The 25085-nt window shown below is 37.6% G+C and overlaps 1 protein-coding gene across 1 annotated transcript in view; it reads left to right on the top strand.

Annotated features, from left to right (window-relative positions):
* The window catches only part of NEGR1 (neuronal growth regulator 1), an 841474-nt gene that overhangs the window by 810919 nt on the left and 5470 nt on the right, over nt 1–25085 (top strand). The gene's annotated exons all lie outside the window — the stretch shown is intronic.

A 25085-nucleotide genomic window follows, 5' to 3' on the forward strand; every position in this document is an offset into this window, starting at 1 on the left:
GGAAGGAGACTGGGGCTCCGGACTGCTCTGAACGCCACCTCCAACTCCACTTCCAACTGAACTGAACCCCAATACTGGACTCATTGGGGGAGAGTATAGACTGTTTGGCAGCAGGCGAAAATCAAGGGCACCTATCTCTCAGAGGCGCTTTGCAGCGAGTACTGAAGGACCCTGAACGCAGGAGCCGCATAGGGATGGGCTGACAGAAGCCAAGGCTGTAGGCTCCACCCTGAAATCCCGTCCCATCTGTAACTGCGAAATGCGACAACGAAATAGATCACAAACGAAAGAAATGGAGGACAAAAAGCGACTGGATATAGAGTTCAAATCTACGCTTATAAGGTTTTTCAAGAATTTCCTAGAAAAGATGGATAAGACCTATGAGGATATGAAAAGAGATCAACTAGAATTAATAAGGAGTCAACAAGAAATGGTAAGGGATCAACAAGAAATGATAAGGGATCAACAAGAAATAAAGAATACATTGTCTGAAATAAAAAATATTATACAGAGTCCTAAAAACAGAATGGAAGATCGCAAGAATCAAGTCAAAGATTTGGAACATAAAGAACCAGAAGACACTCCTCCACAGAAGCTAGAAGGCAAGAGAATCCAGAAAATTGAAGATAATGTAAGAAACCTCTGGGACAACTTCAAGCGAACCAACATCAGAATTATGGGGGTCCCAGAAGATGAGAGAGAGCAAGATATTGAAAACATACTGAAAGAAATAGTGACAGAAAACTTCCCCCACCTGGTGAAAGAATTAGACTTACAAGTCCAGGAAGCGCACAGAACTCCAAACAAAAGGAATCCAAAGAGGACCACACCAAGACACATCATAATTAAAATTCCTAGAGCAAAAGACAAAGGGAGAATATTAAAAGCAGCAAGAGCAAAGAAGGTAGTTACCTATAAAGGAGCACCTATACGATTGTCAGCTGACTTCTCAACAGAAACCATGCAGGCCAGACAGGAATGGCAAGAAATATTCAAGGTGATGAATAGTAAGAACCTACAGCCAAAGATAATCTATCCAGCAAAGCTATCACTCAGAATCGAAGGTCAGATAAAGAGCTTCACTAATAAAAAAAAAGCTAAAGGAGTTCATCAACACCAAACCAGAATTATATGAATTGCTGAAGGGGGTTCTTTCAGAAGAGAAAGTAAATATAGATAAAAATTATGAACAACAAATACGTAACTATCAACAAGTGAATCTAAAAACCAAGGAAATTTAAAAAATCTGATGAAGAATATTAACTGTGAATATAATAGAATCAGAGGTATGGAAGGGGAGTGAACTGATGATTCTCTGGAGAAAGGGGAGTGGGGGATGTGGGAAGAGACTGAACATAAACTGTGCACCTATGGATGAAGACAATGGGGAGTGGGGAAAGGGCAGAGGGTGGGGTGGGAACCTGGTGGAGGAGAGCAATGGTGGGGGGGGGGAGGAACATTTGTAATAATATGAACAATAAAAACTTATTTAAAAATTTTAAAAAAATAAAAAATAAAATAAAAATAAAAATAAAAATGTTTTACCTTTTCATTTTTTGCTTATCTCTAAGGGCAGCATGACATAGTGGTTAAGAGCAAAGATCGTAAAATCATATACGCTGGGCTAAAAACAGATCTGCAGCCCTTACATGTGTCAGCTTGTCCCATCTATAAACTGGGGCGAATAAGACTGCTGTGAGGAGTAAATAAATTTACATTTGCAGAGTTTTTAGAACAATAGTTAAACACAGTATATGGTCTATGAAAGAATCAGCTATTCTTCTTACTTTGTCCTAAGTACAAGAGGTCCTCAAACATGTAAACTGCTTTATTTTCTTTAGCCTTGTGACATTACGTCCCCAGCATTTGACATTATTAAGGCTTATCCTCAGTGCCTTCACACGGTAGCTTTCTTGTGGATAAAAAGACAAGCCCTTTTTATTTCTGGAAAGCTTTGGCTTGGTCACTCCATGTCTGCTGCTGAGGATGAGACTTAAAACAGCCTGCTTTTGCAGCAGGTGTGTAACCCTTCTGCCCGCAGGCTAAGCACGGAGCTCAGCTTAATGTCCTCTAGCCAGAAGGGCCAAAAGCACCAAGAGCTGGCATTGCCATTCGTATTTTCAGCTGTGAAAACACAGGAGGATGATCGGAGTCTTTTGGGGCTTTGGCCTGTATACACACAAATGCTGGGCAGTCTCCCTCCCCACCCTTAATGATAATTCTCAGTCTTCCTTTGTCCCTTTGATAAGTGTCTATGTGTGTCTCGGAAGCAGTGGTCTGTCTGAGAAGTGTGTGTTGTCAGTCGGTGTGTTCTTATGTATGGCTGCACAGTTCCCTTTGAGCACATCTCTCTTGGTTTTCCTACACTCTTTGTTGCATATTATTCTTGGAGGGTTCATACCATATTGAAGTGCAACATTACTCTCTTCATATCGTTGTCTCAGTCTATCACTTAAAACCCTAGACAGTTAGAATGGAGGATTGACTTATTTTACAATTGATGCAATACCTTAATATAGAAACAAAATTTATATTTTGTTGCTTGCTGAATTTACTGAATACAATTCATTTATTCAACAAATACTTAATCATACTATAGGCCAGGATCTGGAAGCTGAGCTGGTTTTTAGTATGTTCATTTTTAAAAGGTGCAGGTCATACTATGCATCCCTACTAACTAAAACATAGCTAGTAATTTAAATGTTTTTTTAACCTATTGATTTATTACCCTTTGTCAGCTCTTCATAGAAAAAAGTAAAGGATTTTCTCTCTTGCTATAAACACAAAGCAAGAAATAATCGGTGAAAGAATATATACGATAAGACATATATTTACAAAAAGATTAAGCTGTGTTAACACAAATGAATGCAAATCCATGATAGGAATGAACTTGAGTAATTAACCTTACCATCGAAAGATTTTCCTCCTCAGGAAAAAAAAAAAAAAGGACAAACGAGGACAGTCCATCCACTGGCATGCTTGTTGACTTGAGATGTTTGTGCAATCTGGCTCACAAGGTCTGTCTTCTCTAAACTGGAAAAGCAGACTGTAGCCTGCACCCTGCAGGGGGCTTGTGTGTCTATAAAAAAAGACCATTTCTGAGTTTGGAATCATATATACCCAACTACTTGTATGTGCCTACATGCCTTTGAGTTTCAAGGCTTGGGCATACAGGTGCAGACATTTGTAGGTGAGCTTACACAGTAAATACCAGTTATTCTAGAAATCTACCTAAACAGGCCAAAAGGACATGGGGTAGGGAGTGGTGCAAATTAAGGTACAGATAAAGAACTTCAGCCTCACTGCCAGGTAGGCTTCCAGCAACTCCTGGCATGTCTTTGATATGTAATTTTCAAAGCTGGCACTATTCTTATTGCAATCACACTTCATTATGAGGAAGCAATTAAGCCCATAATAAGTAAAGAGGTGATGTTTGGTATTTTTTTAAAAAAAATTTCACACAATGGTTGATTTGTTAGCTTTTGAAAACAGATAGGAAATTTTCAATTACACCCTGCAAAATACCTTTTTTTTTTCCCCCTCTCTGGTTCTGAGTGTTTGAAAAGCAAATGTATCTTGGATCCAGTGCTTTTGTGTTTACAAATCTGGATATGATTTAGTAAGCTTTAAAGAGATAGCAAATGCCTAGTAAGGAAATCAGATTTACATAATTTTCTGCTTGCTTACAGAACACTGCAGTTGAGATTATCTTTTACATTTGGGAAGACTGTTTTAATATGATAAGATGAAATGCCACCTACAGTCCACTTGATCTTGCGAGTTTGACTTCTTAAAATAAATTATGGGCTGATTTGTCATAGTGACTTTTAACATAAATTGCTATTATAACCTAAAGAAGCAATTCTAGAGGAGACTGCTTTTCACCTCATCTACATAAAAAGATTTCAGTTATTTCTACAAGTATTCTCTCCTCTGTAATTTATTTGCTGTAACTTTACATGGCAGGAACAACGAAAAGCCATGCTTTGTTCATTCCATCCTTTCTTCTATTCATGCATGAAAAGAAGCAAATAGCAGCTTAAATGGAGAAATTGTACAAGTGAAAAAAGCATCAGCTTTACTTTTTGTCTATTAGAAAAACATTTTTAGGGGAGTGTGTGTGTGTGTGTGTGCCTTTTCCCCCACTGGAAACACAATTAGATTGTAACCTTGAGGAAACAAGATGAGCTCAGAGCTTTATTTTATTTATGTATTCATTTATTTATTATTTCTCTATTTATTTACTTATTATTTTTATGTATTTACTTACTTATTCTTGCGGCCTCAATAGCTACTGTAAATAACGAGTGTTACACTACAAATATCTGTTAGTTGTAAGAGTGTGCTTGCTAGAAAAATAGAAGGCATCATGTGTAACCAGGAGACTCCAGATACAGACTCTTGTGCAATCATAAGCCGCTGGGGACTGTTTGATGTTTTGTGTGTTTTGTTTTTTTTAATCCAGATTTTTGCTAGCCTCTTTCTGTCGCTGCCTCTCAATGCTATTTGTCCAAATTTGCCATGGAGCCTATTTTCTATAGCATCTGTATTCATTATTTGATCACAAAGGGGTTAGAAAATGAGCATGGTTATGTGCTTACTAGGATTAGTTATTCATTGATAAGTATGTAGTTGTAGGCTTTTTACAATTAAAAGGTGTGAGGGGGTGCACACACAGCTTCTGGTCAAGCTTTCATGCAGTCCTCTGGGTAGAGATTACATAGATGTACATGTTATCTCATTCAGGATACAGTGTGGAATTGGAGTAATCTTGGATTCATAAGTGGCTCATGATTATTTCCTTTCAGTTCAATGGGACAATCGTACTGACCCCTGGAGTCTCTGATTGGAACTTTAGTTTTTATTGTTTGCAACACTGAGGAAATATAGACATCAGACACAGCGTAGGATTCTAGAATATCACCTTAAAAAAGCATGAATTAAAGACAGACAAATTGGTTCAAAGGGAGATTTATTTGACGTTATCAGAGAAATTCTGCTCTGCCAAGCATTCCCATGCTTCATACCCGCCCTGAACTCAAAACTGTCTCCCCTTCTGTGAAACAGCTTTCTTGGAACTAAAAGCACTTATTATATGTGCTGCTCATTTGATGTTCAATCATTTCACATTTTGGTTTCCTATTTCTAAAATCTTGTCTCCTTAACCTTTGCATTGCTTTTTATGTGATGTGTCCCAGTATGAAAGAAGATCGTTGGTTGTATTTGTTTTTTATCACTAGGAAATAATTACCATGAATATTTTTTATGCCACAAACTAATTTATTGTATGTTAACTAGAAATAAAAAATTAAAAATATTTTTTTAAAAAAGAAATGGAAGTTTTTGGCAAGATGCATGTATAATTTTGCAAGGCATCAACAGGTGTCAGGGAAGAATCCACTCTCAGGTTTATCAGATTAATTTCAGGCCCAGTTCTTTGGGTTATAGGGCTGAGGTCCTCATTTCCTTGCTGCTCTGAGACTGAGGCTGCTCTCTGCTTCCTACCACATGCATTCCTACCACAGGGCCTCTGTCCTCAGCCAGCAGGAGCAAGTGGACTGTCCCTCTGGGCTCTGGTCTCTGACTTCCTCTTTTGTCACCAGTGGAGAAACTGCCTACTTTTACTCTTCTTTTTGGTTTTTAATGTATTTGTATTTATATCAAAGAGGGAGAAAGAGAGACAGAAACATCAATGATGTTGGGAATCGAGCCCACAACCCAGTCATGTGCCCCAACCTGGATCGAACCCTGCGTGACCTCCTGGTTCATAGGGCCACCCTCCAACCTCTGAACCACACAGGCCCAGCTTACTTTTAAAGGCGTTCATAAGACTTGAATAGGCCAACCCAGATCATCCCATATTTTAAGGTCAACTAACTTGGGATTTTCATTATATTCACAAAATCTATTCACAGCAGTGTCTTGGTTAGTGTTTGATTCACTAGCCAGAAATGGGACTCTTGGGTTTACCTGTCACACCCAGAGAACTCTTGCAAAGAAGATGCTAAGTAAATATTTCCTAAATTAATTCACAAATGCATGAACAAATGAATGATAAAAGAGATACTTTTGGAAGTCATATAACAGCACACCAATTACTAATAGATAAAGCTGAGCATCTAGGTAAGAAGATTTTGATGGTCATTATACTTCACCTTATGGCCTTGAGTGGGTTGATTGTACCAAGTACCATTCTTGGTTTAAAAAAATGACAAGTTTAAAAGGGACTTTTTTCTTTAAAGACCCAACTATCAGCTCCTGGGAATTATGCCCTGGAACCAAATTGCTTTTAAAAACTGATTTATACACTATAAAGCATAGTCACAAACATTATCTTCCCCAATACTCACAATAACCCATGGTTATTAATACTATATAACCACTCTGTATTTAACAGTAGAAATATGTCTTATTATAAGTTACCTATGTCAAGTAGAATAGTCTAGTTTTTTCCAGCATTATATCTTACCAGCTGGAAAAGGGCATGTGATCTTTACTACCAATATGTATATAAAGACAGTGACTGTGATGACCAAAATGACCATTTGACCAGTCACCATGTAGTGCTAACATAGATGCACAAACACAGGTAAACTCTATGAGTGAACTAAGAATGAACATGATAAATGCTTGCCTTCACTGATCTCCCACTGTAAGAAAATTAGGTCAGGGATGAGAAATCAAAATTGCCACCAACACAGACCTGAGGTGCCACTTCTCAGAGCAGCCAGAGATACACCTGGTAATGGACTGAGAGTGTGACTGAAGGGTTGGTGCTGACATGAAGGTGGGGCTGTTCTGGATTTCCCAGAGGAGCCAATGGCTGCCTAGGATGTGGAGCTTTTGATGCTAACTGGCATAGAAACTAACCAATCAGAACTTAATCTTGTTGAACTGTGAAAGCAGAACTTAAGGTGGGGACTTGAAGAGGTGTTTTAAGGGCAACAGTTGTTTGGTGTAACCTGTAAGAAAGTGGTTCAATTTTTTAATAACCGGTTTGGCAGTTTAGTGCATATGGCTGGCTATCAGTCCAGATATAGGGGTTATGGATTTGTGTCTGCGAAGAGCATCTCCTCCTGCTGAAAAAGGTTTTTCCCTCCCATTCAAGCAATCCTATCCTATATAATCTATATCTATATATATAAAAGTCTAAGCAACCAGTAGCTATGTCATGCACTGAACACCAGGGACCAGACGATCAATGTAGGAGCTGCCAAGCTGCGGTCACTTGACAGCAGTGGTTCTTGGCTGATGCATCTGGAACCAGAGAGAAGGGAGCTCGATTCTGGGGTGCATCATCCAAGAACCGCTCTCTCTCAATCTGGGAACCCCTGGGGGATGTTGAAGAGCCGGCCAAGCCAAGGAACCCCACCAGGGCACAAAACTGTGCACAGGGCCTCTAGTATACTAATAAAAGGGTAATATACTAATTAGACCAGGTCAACAGGCCATCTTCTGGACATCCGACTTCCTTCCGGACAAAGCCATGGTGGTGGGGGCTGAGGCAGAGGCAGTTAGGGCAATCAGGCTGGCAAGGGAGAGTAGTTAGGAGTGAGATCAGGCTGGTAGGGGGTTAAGAGCAATCAGGCTGGCAGGAGAGGGCAGTTGGGGGCAACCAGAATGGCAGAGGAGGGCATTTTGGGGTGACCAGGCCTGCAGGGGAGGGTAGTTGGGGATGACTAGGACTTCAGGGGACGGCAGTTGGGATGAACCTGCCAGCAGGGGAGAGCAGTTGGGGGCATCCAGGCTTGCAGGGGAGGGCTGTTGGGGACAATCAGACTGGCAGGGGAAGGCAGTTGGAGACATTAGGCAGGCAGGCAGGTGAGTTGTAAGGAGCCAGTGGTCCTGGATTGTGAGAGCAATGTCCGAGGGTTCCAGATTTGAGAGGATGCAGGCTGGGCTGAGGGATGCATGAATTTCATGCACTGGGTCTCTAGTGAACTGATAAAAAGGTACTCTCTTCAAATAAACAACAGACAAATATGTCTCTAATTGGTACCTCTGAAATACTGACATTCAATTTTTTTTCTAGGATTTGTAGTTTTCTCTTTTACAAATATAGCTTTTGAATCTATTTTCATGATCCAGCGATCTAGAGATCAAGCCATATTTACTGACTTAAGATTCCCTTTCTGTAACTTAACAAACCCAAATGTAATTTGTAAAATGTAAAATGTAACATGTCTTTTGAAATGAATATTCAAAGAATGGTTGGAATTACCAGACTCATATAATTCAGTAAGCACATCCTTAAGTAGAAAAGGACTCAAAATCTCTATTGTGCAGAAATGTGTTTGCAAGTTGCCAAAATGAGTATGATTGTCTTTCTGCTAATGCTTTTAATCATAGGATCTCCTAAACAACTCCTTCCCCAGAATTATGTTTCAATGTGTTTTTAAAGCTCACTTTGTTTCTTCTTAGCCACTTCCTTTCACTTAAAAATCCTCTGCACATTATATTTTACTTCATTATCAGCGAACAATAAAATAAGGCTTTCCATGGATTATGTTTTCCATAGCTGTTAACCCAAGATTTAGTCTGATTTAGTTTTCATGGTCCTATAAATGACTTTGAGCTTGACCTAGGACTCTACGTTTAGCATTGGACTCTGAGATTTCACAGGAATTGTTACTTTGTTCCTTATGAAATAACAATGACATTGTGGCTATCTTAAAGAAGAAAAACTCTCACCCCCCCCCCAAAAAAAAAAACAAAAAAACCATTAACACAAATTAGGGAATACTGAAATTAGTCATTGTGTGCATTTCATGGAAATTCTAAACCATACAAGTTTGAGTGAAGCTTTCAGTACACAAATGAGCCAGTTCTGTAACAATAGACACTGTCATTGTATATCAGCCAGCTGCACCAAAGAGATGGAGAATTGGAATTTGTTTTCAGTGTTAAATTGAAATCTAAAAAAAAGAAAAAAAGGAAAATTATTATTGTTGCTCTGTAATAAACAGGAATGCTGTTTAATGAAAAAAATCTATTTATACTATTGGTGAGTTTCTTGTTCCTAATTCAGACATGTAGATAAGGCTGCTCTATTGTTTTTTTATAATGTGGTATCTGCCATAATGCTTAAACAAAGGATCATATTGTTCATATGTGAAGACTATCAAAAGAACAATTTAAACAGGGTAAGCAAGAAATAGTTTAATATATGAAGAGATTCTGATAAGATTAGTAGAAATATTCACAGTGCTTATTGCAACCTTTTTATATCCCATTTCTTCAGAGGTGGGGGTAGAAAGTGTAACAATGCAATATTAACATTTAATATATTTTTCCTTTTTGGTAAAGGGAGAAAATAATCATCTGTTTGGTTTTTTTTCTAATTTTAAGGCTTTTAAAGTACATTCAAGTTCAATTACATAGCCCAAACCTTTTTATAGTAAGACATTTCTCTAAAAATACAAAAGAAATGGTTTTATGGTGCTTTCCTTAAATCTTGCACATAAACTTACAGGGAATTTTAGAAACTCTTTTTGAACATTAGAATAATACTAAATTTTCTTATTAATTGCAATTATATTTAAATTTAGTGTGAAATAGAAAATGCATATTGGAATACATATATTTACATGTGATTTTCATTAGCAATAATTTAGAAATTGGTATACAAAAACTATTAATGAAATAAAACCAAATTGTCACATTTATTGTTTTTATACCAGACCTTACTTTCTAAAAATCTATAGTTCCCTTAATTCCTTTTCCATTTTTCAAATTTTCAAGTCTCTGACCTCAATCTTGAATAACAAACTGAAACTGGTTTTTTACTTAAAAACAAAACAAAAAAACAAAAAACCTTTTATGCAGAGGTATTCTGAATGCTACTTTTCTGAATTCTTGTGTACTTTTGAGAAATTGAAGAATCAATACATAATTTAGACATTCTGCAGAACTTTAGATACCTATTATTTTGGTTCTAGGTAATGTTCTCATTCTTCTTTATACAAATAAATTAACCATTCATATTAGGTTTCTAATATGACAATTTAGAACACATTATGATAAGTATAAATAAAGCATATATTGATTACATATCTTGGAAATTATTTCCAAGATTTGATATTTTGAAAAATAACTACCACTTCTAGCATGTATATAAAACAAACTCATTTGTGTTTTATTACTTGAAATGACTAATTTAAGTGATGTGTAACTGTTGGATAATTTAGGAGATTATGAAATTATTTTGATCATATTTTATTTAGAAACATTTTCAGATGTATTTGCTTCATTTAATATTAATAAGCAGTAAGAGTTATAAAAACGTGAAACACAATACTAAATAAATTAATGGGGGCAGTGCAATGTGCTGGAAAGGACACAAAACTCAGTCTGAAGACTTAAATTAATTCTTTATGCAACTCTTCCCTGTCTAGGTTTCAGTCCCTCTGGCTTTAAAATGGCATAACCCTACAACGCCTTTCTCTAACTAGATTTCTGATTTGATTATACTTGACAAAGGGGAATAGAGTCTCTCAGAGTTTTTATAAACTTGGAAATCTAATAATACATGATTTGGTAAAAAAAAATCATCCCTTTTCTTCCAGAGTAGAATATTTTGTTCCTACTTGACTATAAAAATTCCTCAAATCCAAGGAGTAAGTCTTATTCATCTTTGTATATTCAGCATTAAGCATAATGCCCAACACAAAGTAGATGCTCAGTAAGCATTTGTTGAATTAATATTGTGATTAATATTATAAAAATCAATTTTTTCTTAAGTTACTCATTTTCTGAATTATTTGAGTCTGAGATTAATTTTCCAGTTTGACATTTAAATGGATAGACAGATGACTCTTGAACAGCACTGGGTTTGGGGAACTAATATACTATGCAGTAGAAAATTCATGTAACATTTTTTACTCTCCTAAAACTAAACTACTAATATTCTACTGTTTACCAGAATCCTTATTGATAACATGAACAATTAAACATATTTTATATATTATGTATTATATACAGTATTTTTACAATAAAGTAAGCTAGAAAAAGATAACATATTAAGAAAATCATAAGGAAGAGAAAGCACATCTACAGTATTTATTGAATAATATCCTCAATTGGACCTGTGCAGTTCAAACTCATATTATTCAAGGGTCAGCTGTATTTTGATTAAGGATAATGGAAAATACTGTTAAAGTGGTGGTGTCTGTTAATATATTAAAGGCTCTGTCTTATGAAATGACAAGGCTTCTCCTTGTGATTTGTGATCAAAAGAAATGTGGATATAATTTTATCAGATGATTGACTGAAAAACTTATTAATGTAGTTCCAGGAAGCCTTACTTCAGCTATTGTAAAAAAAAAAAAATCTTTCAAACAATAATGTGATCAAATTTGCCATATCTATAAAAAAAAATGAGGCAGAGGTTGGGTTTTCTAATATGATAGTTTGGAAAAATTTCCATCCATTTTTTCTTTTTCTTAAATTTTATCTTACTTTACCTTATTGTTGACAGAATTGTAAATGTCCCTCAATTTTCCCCTTTTTATCCCTGCTCCCCTTTTTTTTAAAAAAAGTAGTTTGACTAATGTCCAGGGAAATTATAAGCATCATATTGTCTCTATGTGGAGGGAAGAAAGTGACGAAGCATCCTTAAAAATCAATATTAATCCATAGTGGGTAATGTGTTCAGTGCTAGAATCACAATGAAAACGTATTTATCTTTTTTCTTTGTATCCTCTGATAGACCATCTTTGCACTAGAGTTCCCTAAATACCTAATTTTTGTGCACATGTCCTCATGCTCCTTTTATATCAGTTGTACTTTCCATTTTCCCATTTTACAAGTTGGATCAACTTAGGCAGAAAATATAAGGCAGTCTGAAGCCTTGAAAATGAGCTTTTCAAGGTTGTAGGGAGATGAGTATTTTATAGTTGAAATCATAATAAAAATATAAGAGCCATGAGTGCTTTTAAATATTTAAGAAATACAATAGGAGACAGAACTTTCATTAGGCAATGTTGCTGGTATAGCGGAAACCAAAATGATGATGGTATAAAACAGTGGGTAATATTCCTGAGATAAAAATATATGAGGAAAAATAATCAGATTTAATTAAGGCCCCTTTTACAGTATTAAGAATCTGTGCCTGCTAACAATATAATTAATGCAGGCCTCATAAAAACAATGCAAGTGAATTATAAGTGAAGAAAAGTGGAGATGAAGCAATAGAATATTTACTTTCTATCAATTTATCCAAAATCAGTTTACTGCACATCTACTACGTATGTGCAAAGTACTGTGCATTGTGGGGGATAAGAAGTTGCACCAGACACAGTACTTATAACCTGCTGTCATCTGCTTCATAGAAGAGTGTTATCTTTGCCTGGTCCTCCCAAAATGAGCAGCTCACTTATAGGTGATGATATTGGAAAGGAATTTCAAGGAGATTGGAACAAGTTAAACAGGGAAGAAGGGAAAGCCAGCCCAAGAACATATTATCGAGCTGGTCCCTGGGTCACTGGGCCCCTCCCTCCTGGGGACCCTCTGAGGAGCCATATGGGATATACTGTATCTCAGAATTGTTTGCCTTGCACACAGCTGGTTGTCATAGCAGTAGCTAAAGTAAAAGCGTAATAAATAAGAGGATGTAAGGCAAGACACAAAAGTTCCGTGAAACAAACATATTCTGCAAATTTATCTTATGCGGAGGTAAAAGAAGCAGTTATTCATTAAACCATTATTATGTGCAGTTACTCTATTAGCCACTGGGGAAAAGGAAAAGAGAAGGGAGGTGGAAAAATCAAGGTTCTTGCCTTTTAGGAACTCACTGTCTAGGTGAGGAGCCAAGTCAGTGAAGAAGGCCATGGTGGGAGGTTGGGGGGTGGGGGGCGACGGGTTGAATTCCAATGGGGCCTCAGCAGAGAGAACAAGTGGTGGTTAAAGGGCCAAATAAGTTATCACAGAGATAACCTTTGAATTGTGCCCTTAAAGAGAAGTAAATGCATTAAATATGGAGGCTTGAAATTTGGAAGTAGAAGAAGGTGATTCCAAGTAGAAAAAAAAAAAAGAATGAAACCTAATTAATAGGTATGGTTTGCTCAAAGCATTGTGTTCTACTTAGAGGGGTTATATATAAAGAGTGTACCCCAGCCCACAGAACAGTATACAGAGCACAAGAAACCCTCAATAAATATTTGTAGATACTCAGGCATTATTGGTTTAATAAGTGAATTTCCTGGTCTTCATTTTTACAGCTGTGCTTTAGAAGGAATGTATTGTTGGTGTGGTAGAATTTTGAGATACATATAATTTCATTTCAACAAATGAATATGTCTTCTCTTTTTTAAAAAAAATATATTTTTTTATTGATTTCAGAGAGGAAATGAGAGAGAGAAACATCAAAGACAAGAATCACTGATCCGCTACCTCCTGCATGCCCTCTACTGAAGATAGAGCCTGCAGCCTAGGCATGTGCCCTTGACCAGAATCAAACCCAGACCCTTCAGTCCTCAGGCCAATGCTCTCTCCACTGAGCCAAATCATCTAGGGCTGGATATTTCTTCTTGGGCCAAAGTAGGAGTTTACATTGGTCTGTATAAATACTAATGCATCTTAAAAGCTACCCTCTAATGAACACTTAAGTGAGCACTAGCTAACAAAGCACTTTCTTTACTCATTTACTTATCTCAGCAACACTGTGAGGAAGATATTTCCCCCTTGTTCAGCTGAGAAAACTGAGGCTTAGAAATGCTAAGCCAGTACATGATGTGCTTGAAACAAATGAGGTCACCATCCATAACTAATGATTTCAAATAGAAGTCACAGACAAGAGTGATTCTCCAACAGTTCTCTCAGTGTGTGTGTGTGTGTGTGTGTGTGTGTGTGTGTGTGTGTGTAGTTCTGCTTGTTCATGGTATATTATCAGAGACATCTAAAGACCACACAAGATTGTTCTTTTCAGTAAAATAGAACCAGTATCCCTCCAAAATAGTCATCAATGTTTCCAAATCTCTAATTTTTCATTGATGATACAACCTTCCCTATAGTATGCCTCTCTTTTCCTTGAACTTTATAGTAAAATCTCATTAAACTGTAGAAATTTTTTTTAAATTTTCTATAGTTCTTCGTAATAAATATTTTGCTGTGCCAGTCACTTGATCAAGTGTTGTGAGTGATACAAAATTAAATTAAATATGATTGTTGTTTTCAAGAAACTTAGACTCTACTGAAGAAAATTAACACGGGAGTGATAAATATAGGTAAGAGCAAATGGCTATTAAGAGAAAAGAGGAAATGGCAGATTTAATTACAACTAGACATAGATAGCAAATCAGGGGACTGCATAGAAATGGAGTCACAAAAAGTCAGCATACTTGAGTTCTAGTCTTATTTTTTGCCTCCACCTTAAGCACATCATTCATTCTCCACCAGCCTCTTCTCCTCATCTGAGGGGTTGTGCTGATGCTGTTGTTATTATATAACAGGAAAGGAGTGAAAGGAAAGACCAGATAGATACATGCCCAGTAAGGTACTTGCCCATCAATCAAACCTGGGAGTGAGTCAGTGGCCAGGATAAACATGACCACTAAATATATAAACTTCTCAACAAAGGGAGTTCTCTCTGGGATTTCACACTCCTGTCCTCTTGGGACTCCTACTGCAGGGGTCTTCGCTCCCTGTGTGGGCGTGGTACAGGGCCAGGTTGGGCTCCACAGATGGACTGATGGGCTTTAATCTGGCCTGAATGCTGACCCACACCCAGCTGCAACATGGAACAGAAGCTCTGGACACTGGCCCAGCTTCTGGCTCTGCTGAAGTCCCAGCTGCTTCTTTAGGGAGAACTGGGAGGTGACAACTCCATGCCAATAAAATCTTCTACCACCTCTCATGCTATTTCAGTGGCTCCTTAAGAACCCCACAAACAAAAGGGTTCCCACTCCTGCACCCTGTGGCAGCAGACGAGGCTGTCCTCAATTATTTTTAAAGTTCTGCTCGAGCTAGTTTGGCTCAGTGGATAGAGTGTCAGCCTGTGGATTGAAGGATCTCGGGTTTGATTCCAGTCAAAGGCACATGCCCCAGTTGTGAGCTCCATCTCCAGTGAGGGGCCTGCAGGATACAGTCAATCAATGATTCTCTCTCCTCACTGATGTTTCTATCTCTCTCCCTCTCCCTTCCCCTCTGAAATCAATAAAAATATATTTAAAAAATAAAAACATATTTAAAAAATAATCCTTAAAGTTCAGACAGATTCTAATTTTTGTGAACAGTTTGCATTTGAGATGGGCATAGAAAGATGAGTTCTATTCCAACATGTGGAATACAGACATCAACCCCCAAGGAAGGCAGTGTGTGAGCAAATCACAAGTGCCTGGCCGTTTTCTAAGACTGGAGAGCCTTCCTGCCTCCTGTGACTAGAGGACCAGGAGGGCAGTCAGCGATAGGGCTGCAGAGGTACTTTCAGGAAGATTACAGAAGGCCTTGGATGTTATCAAAGTTTTTTAAATAGCCAAAGTATAATGGAAATGATTAGAGAACCATTGAGAGTCACTGAAAATCAACCTGGAGCATAACAAGTGGAACAATTTCAGTGAATCAGAACTACAGGCCAGATAATCACTGGCCTTTATTACATTTGAAAAGTTAAGAAAAAAAATTGGAAGGTAAATGTTGTATTCCCTCTCAAAATAATGGGGGAAATAAACCTTCTGAAATTCTTTTTTTCATTCTTAAAGAACAGTGTTGCAGAATAACAGAAAAGAAGCTAGTTTAGGATAACCTTCCCAACACAAAAGAGGTAAAGAATGAAACTTAATAAACGAGACAATTTGATCATCAAAGCTCCAAGTTTAAACACTCATATCAAAATAATTTCACACTCACATAGCCTCACATGCAGACCTTAAAAATGCCTTCGACTTACACGAATGTTTACTGGTTTGCAACTTCTCCCTTTTTTTTTTAACACACTAGCAATGTCACATTGATGATACAGCTGATGGCAGTGACTATTAGTGACCTTAAGAACACAGCTGGGTTTCTATTTTTATTGCTGTGAAAAACCTCTTTTCTTCACTTAGATGATTCCTTAAAGGCCCAAACTAAAATCTATGTAGTCAAGGCAACTTGTATTGTATGTCTGTGTAAATATTTCACACAAAAAAAAGCCAGCTTTTAAAATACACATACTCCTTTCCACACACATAGACACACATACTCCAAAATATATAATAGCATGTATATATAAACCCATCTGCAAACCTACCTGGACTGAACAACTGTGCTTTGCTCAAGTTCAAAGAACCAGTTTGGGTTCCACAAAATCACCTCTTTTGGCAACACACTTCTTTGTATATACAGATGATTGTCAATCACTTCAGACTTGCTAAAAAATATACATTTACAAGGTATCAGTGAACAATTCAATTCAAGCTTTGAAACATTTTCAATGAATATGTTGACAGAAACGGGCAGCAGAATTTGTTTCTATTTGGGTAAGATTGCACACTGATCCTCCTTGGCTCGATTAAGAAGTTACAGTCTTGAAGAGTTCTAGCTGGCTATTTGCAGATAAAAGTGCTTATCGGCAAATAGGCAGATTTATGAACATAGGTAATAGCAGAATCAAACAAATGCTTAATATTCCTAATGCTGTTGACGTTGAGTAAATTGGACTGTGTACCATGAACTTTGGCAACATGGTGAGTCAGCAGGCAGAAAAGATTCAAGGCCATGGGTGTGCCAGAGAAGCAGCTTAGCGGTGGCTGGAAACAAGCTGCCAGGAACATTCCATGAGTCAGAGAGACAAAGGAATGGTGTGATTTCTCTAACCATCCGCCTCACTGTTTATAAGTCAAAGTGGAAATACTTCCAGTGAAAATAAGTACTCTGTATTTTTACGTTGGTGAAGGCTTGTTCTGTGTTGAAGATAAGCATTCAGTTTTTGACCAAGTGAAAAAGTAAAAATGTTAGAATAAGTATCTTTTTTTTTTCTGTGTCTCTGAATTGGTTTTTGTATTTTTCTTTTCTTAATCCATTCACCATTTTCACCCAGCCTTACAACCTTCCTCACCTCTGACAGTTGTCAGCTTATTATCTATCAATGAGTCTGTTTCTATCAGTTTGTTAGTTTATTTTGTTCATTAGTTTCCACTTATAACTAAAATCATGTGTTACTTCTTTCTCTTTCTGGATTATTTCACTTACCATAGTGGTCTCCAAGTCCATCTATGCTGTTGCAAAGATTAAGATTTCCTTCTTTTTCGTGGCTGAGTAGTATTCCATTGTGTAAATGTATAATACAACAGCTTTTTTGTCCTCTGATGGACACTTGGACTGTTTCCAAATGTTGGCTATTGTAAATAATGTTGCAATGAATATAAATAAGCATCTACATACAGATTTTCTATAACCTAGAGCTCTAATTTTAGAAAAATGTACCACTGTGCACTGGTTAGCCTGTCTGGCTGACTGGCAGCAATTCAAAACTGGTTATGATCTTAGCAGCTCATCAATTGAACCTAAATCTGAGAACTGCTTACAGTACAATAAAGGTGTCTTGTGTAAAAGGAATCCATAAGTATATATATTGGTGCCCCACCTACTTGACAACTATGCCATTCAAGCATTCCTCAACCCCAAAGCCCAGGGGAAGCAGAAGATCTTGAGGGTCTAAGTACAGGAGCATGCAATGTCCACCCAAACAAAGCCCTTCCCTCGGAAGGCACTGTGCCCCAGATGTGAAATGTCTATGAGAGGACATGGTTTGTGCTGTGTTTTTAACACATCCCATTTTAGGACCTGGAAATAATATTATATTATTGCCCAGGAAATAGTATAAGAAGGAATAATGAGTTGATGGTATCTGTGCTGAGACTTGCCTGATTCTTCCAGACACCACAATCCAAGGCCTAACACCCTATTGATAAGCATATCCTGTTCTAGGGCTCTTCCACTCTCCTAATCCCGCTCCCCACACCCCCACACCCCCCCCCCCCGCAGTGTTTAGGCAAACTAAGCAATAGTACAAAAAAAGTCTGAGGGTCATCTGAGGTTCTGGCTATCTCCTCCACCTAATGATGGGGTTACGGGGCAGATGTCACCTAAAAGAGGACTCAGATATCTGTCAAGCAAACACCTCCCACAGTATGTAATGAAACGGAGTTTCACTCTCTTTTGGATAGAATCAGTGGTGCATAATTTCTGAGTAAACTAATGTGCACTGTATTTTGAATCCACATTAATCTCTTTTATATGGTCTAATCTAATTTAGGTGTAAATCATTCACTTTTCCATTAAGGCATAACCTTCCTCAGTAAAACCTAAGTTGAGGCCAGTTTTCTCTTGTGGAAGCAAAGTTAATGTGGCTTACGTAACTCTACCTAAGACTGCAACAAGAATCTTAGCAGTTTGGTTAAAGCTTGAGTAATTTAAGGAAATTGCCTAGGCAAGTCATTGGTATTATACCAAAATTAAATATTTCACAGTTACATTGGCTTTTGCCTAAAAATAAAAACTGGAACAATAAAAGGGAAAACTGCCAACACTGAAAATAATATGCAGCAGCTGTAAGTAATTGGGGGTGATAATTATAATTAGACAAGATGTAAGATATGTGTTAAAACACAGATTGGATCTTCCTGTTGACAACTGGGAGAGATCCCAAAGGCCTGGACTCCACAGCTAACCCAGGCTCCGGGCCTGGGAGCCCTGCCAAAACTAAACACAACAATAGATCAGCCCTGGAAGCTCTTCTAAAGGCCATGCACCGCACTGTGCTCTTTGGGGAAAGACAGAGGAAGGGGAAAGGAAGAGGTCATACTCCCTGCCTCCAAAGAGATTGGCCAAATATCTAACAGTAAATGGCATTACATAAAATAAAGAGCATACATATTTTTACAGATAACTTGGAGGACAGTTTGTATAAGCAGAGAAACATTGACTTCTTAACCAAGTGTAGATTAAGATGGAAGTAAAATATGCTTGTTTTATTGAAAACATCTTAAGCTAAAGAGAAAGCTCTATAGGGACACGGGCCACTTCTATTTTGCTCAGAGAATGCCTAGCACATAGCACACACCCAATTTGCTAAATGAATGAGAAAATTCATTCTGTATGTGTGTGTGTGCTTTAAATATCTCCCTCTCCCTTCCTCTCTCTAAAACCAATTAAAAAAAAAAAAAAAAGACATAGTAGAAAAGAAAGAGAACAGTTTCCCTCTCACACACTGTCTTAAGAGTAAAAAACTAAAATCATAGGGACAATTAATGAAATAAGATATTTTATTAAAGTTGTCTTGGATTAGACAAATGCATATTTAAGAACATTTTCTCATATTCATTGTCACACACATCTATTGAACACATTTATAAAAGATACAGATGCTCACATTGTAAGGAGGAATGTTCCATGACTTCCAAATGCTTTATAAACCAAAGAGAAAGCTATACATTTATGCATATCTACACTAATAAAAGAGAAAGATGCAAATTGGCTGTACGTTCGCAACGCCCACCAGCCAATCAGGAGTGGGTATGCAAATTAACCCAACAAAGATGGCAGGGTGGGATGCTTGCATCATTGCCATGGTGACAACACAGGCATTCTGCACTGCCCCAGCAGCTCTGGGCTTCTGGGGGGCATGGGAAGGTGGGAAAAGCAGCTCTAGGCCAGAGCAAAGACAGAAAGATGGAGCTGGCCAGAGTGAAGGTGGTGCCGGCAGTTAGGGGAAGGAAGGCCCATTCTTGCACGAATCTTAGTGCATCATGCCTCATACACACACACACACACACACACACACACACACACATATGTGTGTATATATACTGAGTGGCCAGATTATTATGATCTCTAAATACATAATAATCTGGCCACTCAGTGAATATAGAGGCCCAGTGCATGAATTTATGCATCCGTGGGGTCCAGCCAGCCTGGCCAGGGGGAGGGGACATGGGTGGTTGGCCGAACTGCCTGCTGGTTGAACTCCTGGCCAAGGGGACAATTTGAATATTAGCCTTTTATTATATAGGATATACACTGAGTGGCCAGATTATTATGCGTTCAGAGATACTGTATACACACACACACACACACACACACACACACACACACACACATATTAGTATCTACAATATAATAGAGGAATATGCAAATTACCCAGGATACCATAAAATCACCACTGAACAGCAGGGATCTGAGACTGCATGGCACCTGGCCGGGGAGAGGGACCTCAGGCTGTGCCCCCCAGCACCAGGCCAGGAGACCTCATGTCATGTCCCCTGCTCCAGCGCCAGGCTGGGGGAACCTCAGGCTGCACCCCCTTTCCAGTGTGACTTGATGGGGGACCTCAGGCCATGCCCCCCACCCCATGCTGGGCCATGCCCCCCACCTGGTGGGCTTGACAGGGGACCTCAGGCCACGCCCCCCACCCTGATACCAGGCGGGGGGACCTAAGGGTTTGACAGGGGTGGGGCCAGCCAGGTCTGGGTCTCACCCAATGTGGGTGGTGCCAGCCAGGTCTGGGTCTCCTGCGTTTTCAAAGCACCTGTGGGTGATGGGTCCCGAGGCATGCCCCAGACTGACAGGATGGAGATTTTCATATACATTTTACTAATTTTCTTTCATCACTGACACCTCTTTTATAGAGATAGGGCAAATAGCAATATTAAAATATTTTCTATAATTAACTCTCTATTAATGTGCATGAATTTTGTGCACTGGGCTTCTAATATATTATCAATTTTAAAAGAACTATTTCTGAAATCAGGAATAAGAAGACTAGCACTTCTTATTGTATATTTTGGGGGAGGTCTCTTGGAGGAGGTGGTATTTTAGATCTTTAAGGATGAGTAGGACTTTGATACATAGAGAAGAGAAATAGGAAGGAAGACCATTTAGGCTTAAGGGTTTGGAGTGTGCAAATGACAGGAAGTAATAAAAACATGTAAGTGTTCAGATAATGGTTCATGTAATTGGAGCTGAGTGTGTGAGTTTGGATAAGTTGACTAGAGCCAGATAACAGAGGTCTTGAATACTGAGCTACAGAACCTTGGCTTCCCTCAATAGTCAGTGGAGACATCTGAAGGTTCCAGGCCAACATAGCCTTCTACTCACATCTGCTAGTACAGTTAGTTGTGCACAAGATACCCAAGCAATCATTTAAAACTGTCAGCTAACCTCCCCTGCTCAAAATCCTCTTAAGGCTTCCATATCACTCAGAATGAAACCCAAACCCTCACATGTCCTAATCTGCCTAATTTTACTTAGGATGAGAAGCAGTATGATATTCTCAGGCAACTAAAAGCATGGCAGAGAACATGTGAAAGATATGACCATCCCAAAGACACAGCTGGATATCTCCTAAGAAATTTAGATGTATATTAAGGTCCATAAGTTCATCTATACTCCCAGACACTTGCTGAAAGAGGAGTACAAAGTTGAATGTATGCTCTTCCCTTATATAGGCTGCCTCAAGATCTATTTCTTGCTCAAATGCTGAAGGGAAGTATTCTGACTCTGCACAGTCTTAGAAAGTAAACAATGAATGGTGAAAGGCAATATTCTTCTGGGAAAAGTGCTCAAGACATTGTACCTCCTTATATGTTTATGGTGATAGTTTGGGAAATGGACTATCAGCATTCAATAAATATTATTGAATATTTACTAAGTATCAAACTCTGTGTTCTATACCAATGATAAAGATGCATGTCATAAATCTTGGTCTAATGGAAAAAAGACATTCTTGGTCTAATGGGAAAAGATTGATATGTAAGTATGATGTGATTGGTATGTAAATAAGGTATCAAAAATGATGTTAAATTAGTATGGCAAGTGGGATTTTATAAAGAGTTTTCTCTTTTAAAGGAGAGGATACTTGGACTGGGTCTTGAAGCTAATTTCTAAGGACTAATTACTAATAACTAACAGTTATTTTCTATAATTTTTATGTGGCTGATTGGGATTTGACATGCCAAGCAAATCTAATTAGCCAAATAGTACTGAGACTCCTAAGTTTAGTGCTATTGACCTTAATCACTTGTGCTCCAAATCACTGAGTTAACAAGTCACACACACACACCCACACACACACACACGAACAAAAATAAATATCAGTCAATGGAACTAAAGTTATATAGTAATAGGATACCACAAGCCAATGAACCCCAATGTCATCATTTTTTAAATGAGATATACATGTACTAGCATGTGTATATTATTGCATTTTGTGAAAAATAATTGTATTTGTATCTGCTGCCTAGACTATTCACCTCTACCATGACTCTTTGGAGAAACCCTCTCATGTTTGTTCACTATATATATCCTAATGTTCCATATTTGATTTTTTATTTATATATTCAATTAAAATGAACCTTTCCTTCAGTGGAGATTGACTTTTATTAATTTTTAGCTCTGTTCAATCCCCAGCACATAAAAGGTGTTCAATATCTACTTAAGAAGTATGAATCATGATATATGACTTGGCATTAGGTAATTGACCTCACATTCTCTTAACTACTTACACTCTGTTTTTTGGCATACTAATGGTCCATAGCTATTCTACAGTTCATTTCTTATAGTAATTGAATGCTAACAATGCAGCAACAGGTCCCTACTTTATTTTAGGACTAATAGAAGTATTGCATTCACAAAACTAAAAAATACATCAATATGAGACATCCATGAACAAACATATACTCTGTTAGTTGCAAAGTAGTATTTAATTTTTAAACATATTATTGATATACCTTTGTCTAAGACAATAGGAGGCTGGGTATAAGGTAAAAACAGGGGAAAAGATGGCATTGAAGGTATAGGATAAAAAGGAGTATATAGAGTATTATGGCTATATATGAAATTAAGGAACAAAAGAACCATATTTCTCATATTAACTTTTGTATTCCCAGTACTTCATACAGTGCCTGGTACCTAGTTCAGTACATATTTGCTGGATGACTGAAAGAGGTGTATTGAAGATTCTCTAGCCTGTAGGCAACTGGCTTGCCTTAGAAGAAATTCCTTTTATAAGAGAAAAAGACCCCTTTTAATTCTGACCTATTTATTTATTTAACTGAATTGTTCATTCAACATAAATTTGTTAAGGATCTACTATGTACCAGACTTTATGTCTGGAAACATCAAATTAAAAAAAAAAAAAACATGAACTAGGAGAGTTTACAATCTAGTAAAGTAGATTATGTACCAGAATAGATATATTAACAGTGCAGTGTTATAGTTGTATAAAAAGAAATATATATGGTGGCCTAATGACACACTAGGGTAATCTGCTCAGCTTGTTGGAGAAGAGGAGATTTTAAAAAGATTGCCCCCCAAAATGCACTTTAAAGTGCAGATATGGAGCTTTGAGGGCCCTTTATATTCTACCCACTTAATGCACTATTTAATTAGTCAAGATAATAAAATTTTATCTTTGTTATACATGCTTAGTTTTTGAGATTTATTTCTTATTTATGAAATCGTTTTATATGCTTTGTGTGTAATTAGTCCTTTACTGTTATACTGGTTTGATTGCACTCAAGATTCTTTAAAAACCACAAAAAAATAACTCTGAAATAGCTGTCATTGAGAAGGCAACAAACCAATTAAATATTTATTTATATATTTTAAAATACAACATCTTTCTAGGCTTGAACAAAGAAAGTAATGTAAGGAGTTTTGTGGTTTTATATTAGACTTGTTATATATCAAACCTTTGTCCAATGATAAAGATGTATTTTCTACATAATCTTTTCATACTTTTAGGACTCATTTGTGATGCAAATAGAAGCATTAAATAGTTGTTTTTGCTCTGTGTTTACTAAAGAATAATAATCTTAGCCCTTGAATCTCATTCACCTGGAACCAACAATTGTAATGTGAAGAAAACTTCCTACTGGCAGGGTCCAATGCATCTGTCAGCCCCTCTAATTTCTAGAGGTATAAACAAGGCAATTTGTTCTTCTTGTAATGTGGAAATATAGTCTTTGGTGAAAGTTCCATTAAAAACTACCTGCTGGTAATTCAAAGTCAGTGACTAAAACTGCTTCCTGGTTTGAGTTATGGATTTGGCGGTGAAATAATACATTTTTATTACATTATTTATTTTGTATTAGACAACAGTGCTTGAAATCCAGGTTTCATTAAGAAAAAGTAGTTAAGAGTATGTTGGTAAGGTTTTTTTTTATTGTTGCTGTTATAATTATTATGGTAAGTGAGAATCAGTCTCAGGCAAGGCTGAGCATGTCTGCGACATTCAATTTCTGGAACACAGTATAATTCGCATTCAAAGAGGTAACTATTCTCTTGTGAAATGAAGTGAAATTCATTCAGTAGACTCCCACCATATCCCAAGCGTGGTCAGTCTCCAGGTGAAATCTCTCAGTAAAAATTCAACTTGTCTATTAGCCAAGTACCACGTAAGCTTCTCATAAAACAGTGATCTTTCTAATCTATATTATAAAGAGGTGATATGCAAATTAGGCTGGGACTCTGTAACAGGTCACTACCAGACAGGAGGAAGTTGCACGTGCAGGTGAGGAGACATCCCCCCTGTAGGGGAGATGGAGACAGAGGCAGAGGAGCTGTCCTAGCCACCGGAGCGGACACAGGCAGAGGGGTTGGGTGCCTCCTCGCATGGTGGGAGGCGGGGCGTTTCCTGTCCTGTGATTTCAATCACACGCTGGGCTGGGCCTCTCGTGTATAAATAAATGTAATCATACCATTCAACAGTTCCAAATTCTTCAAAATTTTCTTTATTATAGAGCTAAACTCTTTTTTATTAAAGTCAAGATCATTTATATGCCTAGAGTCCCAGTTTTATTTCCCTCTACGTCAGGCCTCCTTTTCATGGTGCAACAATACTAATCTACTTTCAGATTCTAGAATATATGTTGTGCTCTCTCTTTTCCTCATGCTTTTGAATATATTGTAACCTCTACCCAAATGACCATCCCCTTGGGTAAACTTCTCTGTTAAATCACCCCTCCTTTGCACAGACAGACAGATTTAAATACAGAATTTTCTGTGTCATTGAAGTTTGCACATGCAACTCTGATATTTCTAAGGTTATATTACATTTTTGAATATATTTCCTCACCTCCATAAATATTATTGGAAAAGAGAAGTTATTG

The sequence above is a fragment of the Pipistrellus hanaki genome (assembly GCF_964339955.1).
Source record: "Pipistrellus hanaki genome assembly, chromosome: 2".
In the NCBI taxonomy this organism is placed as follows: Eukaryota; Metazoa; Chordata; class Mammalia; order Chiroptera; family Vespertilionidae; genus Pipistrellus; species Pipistrellus hanaki.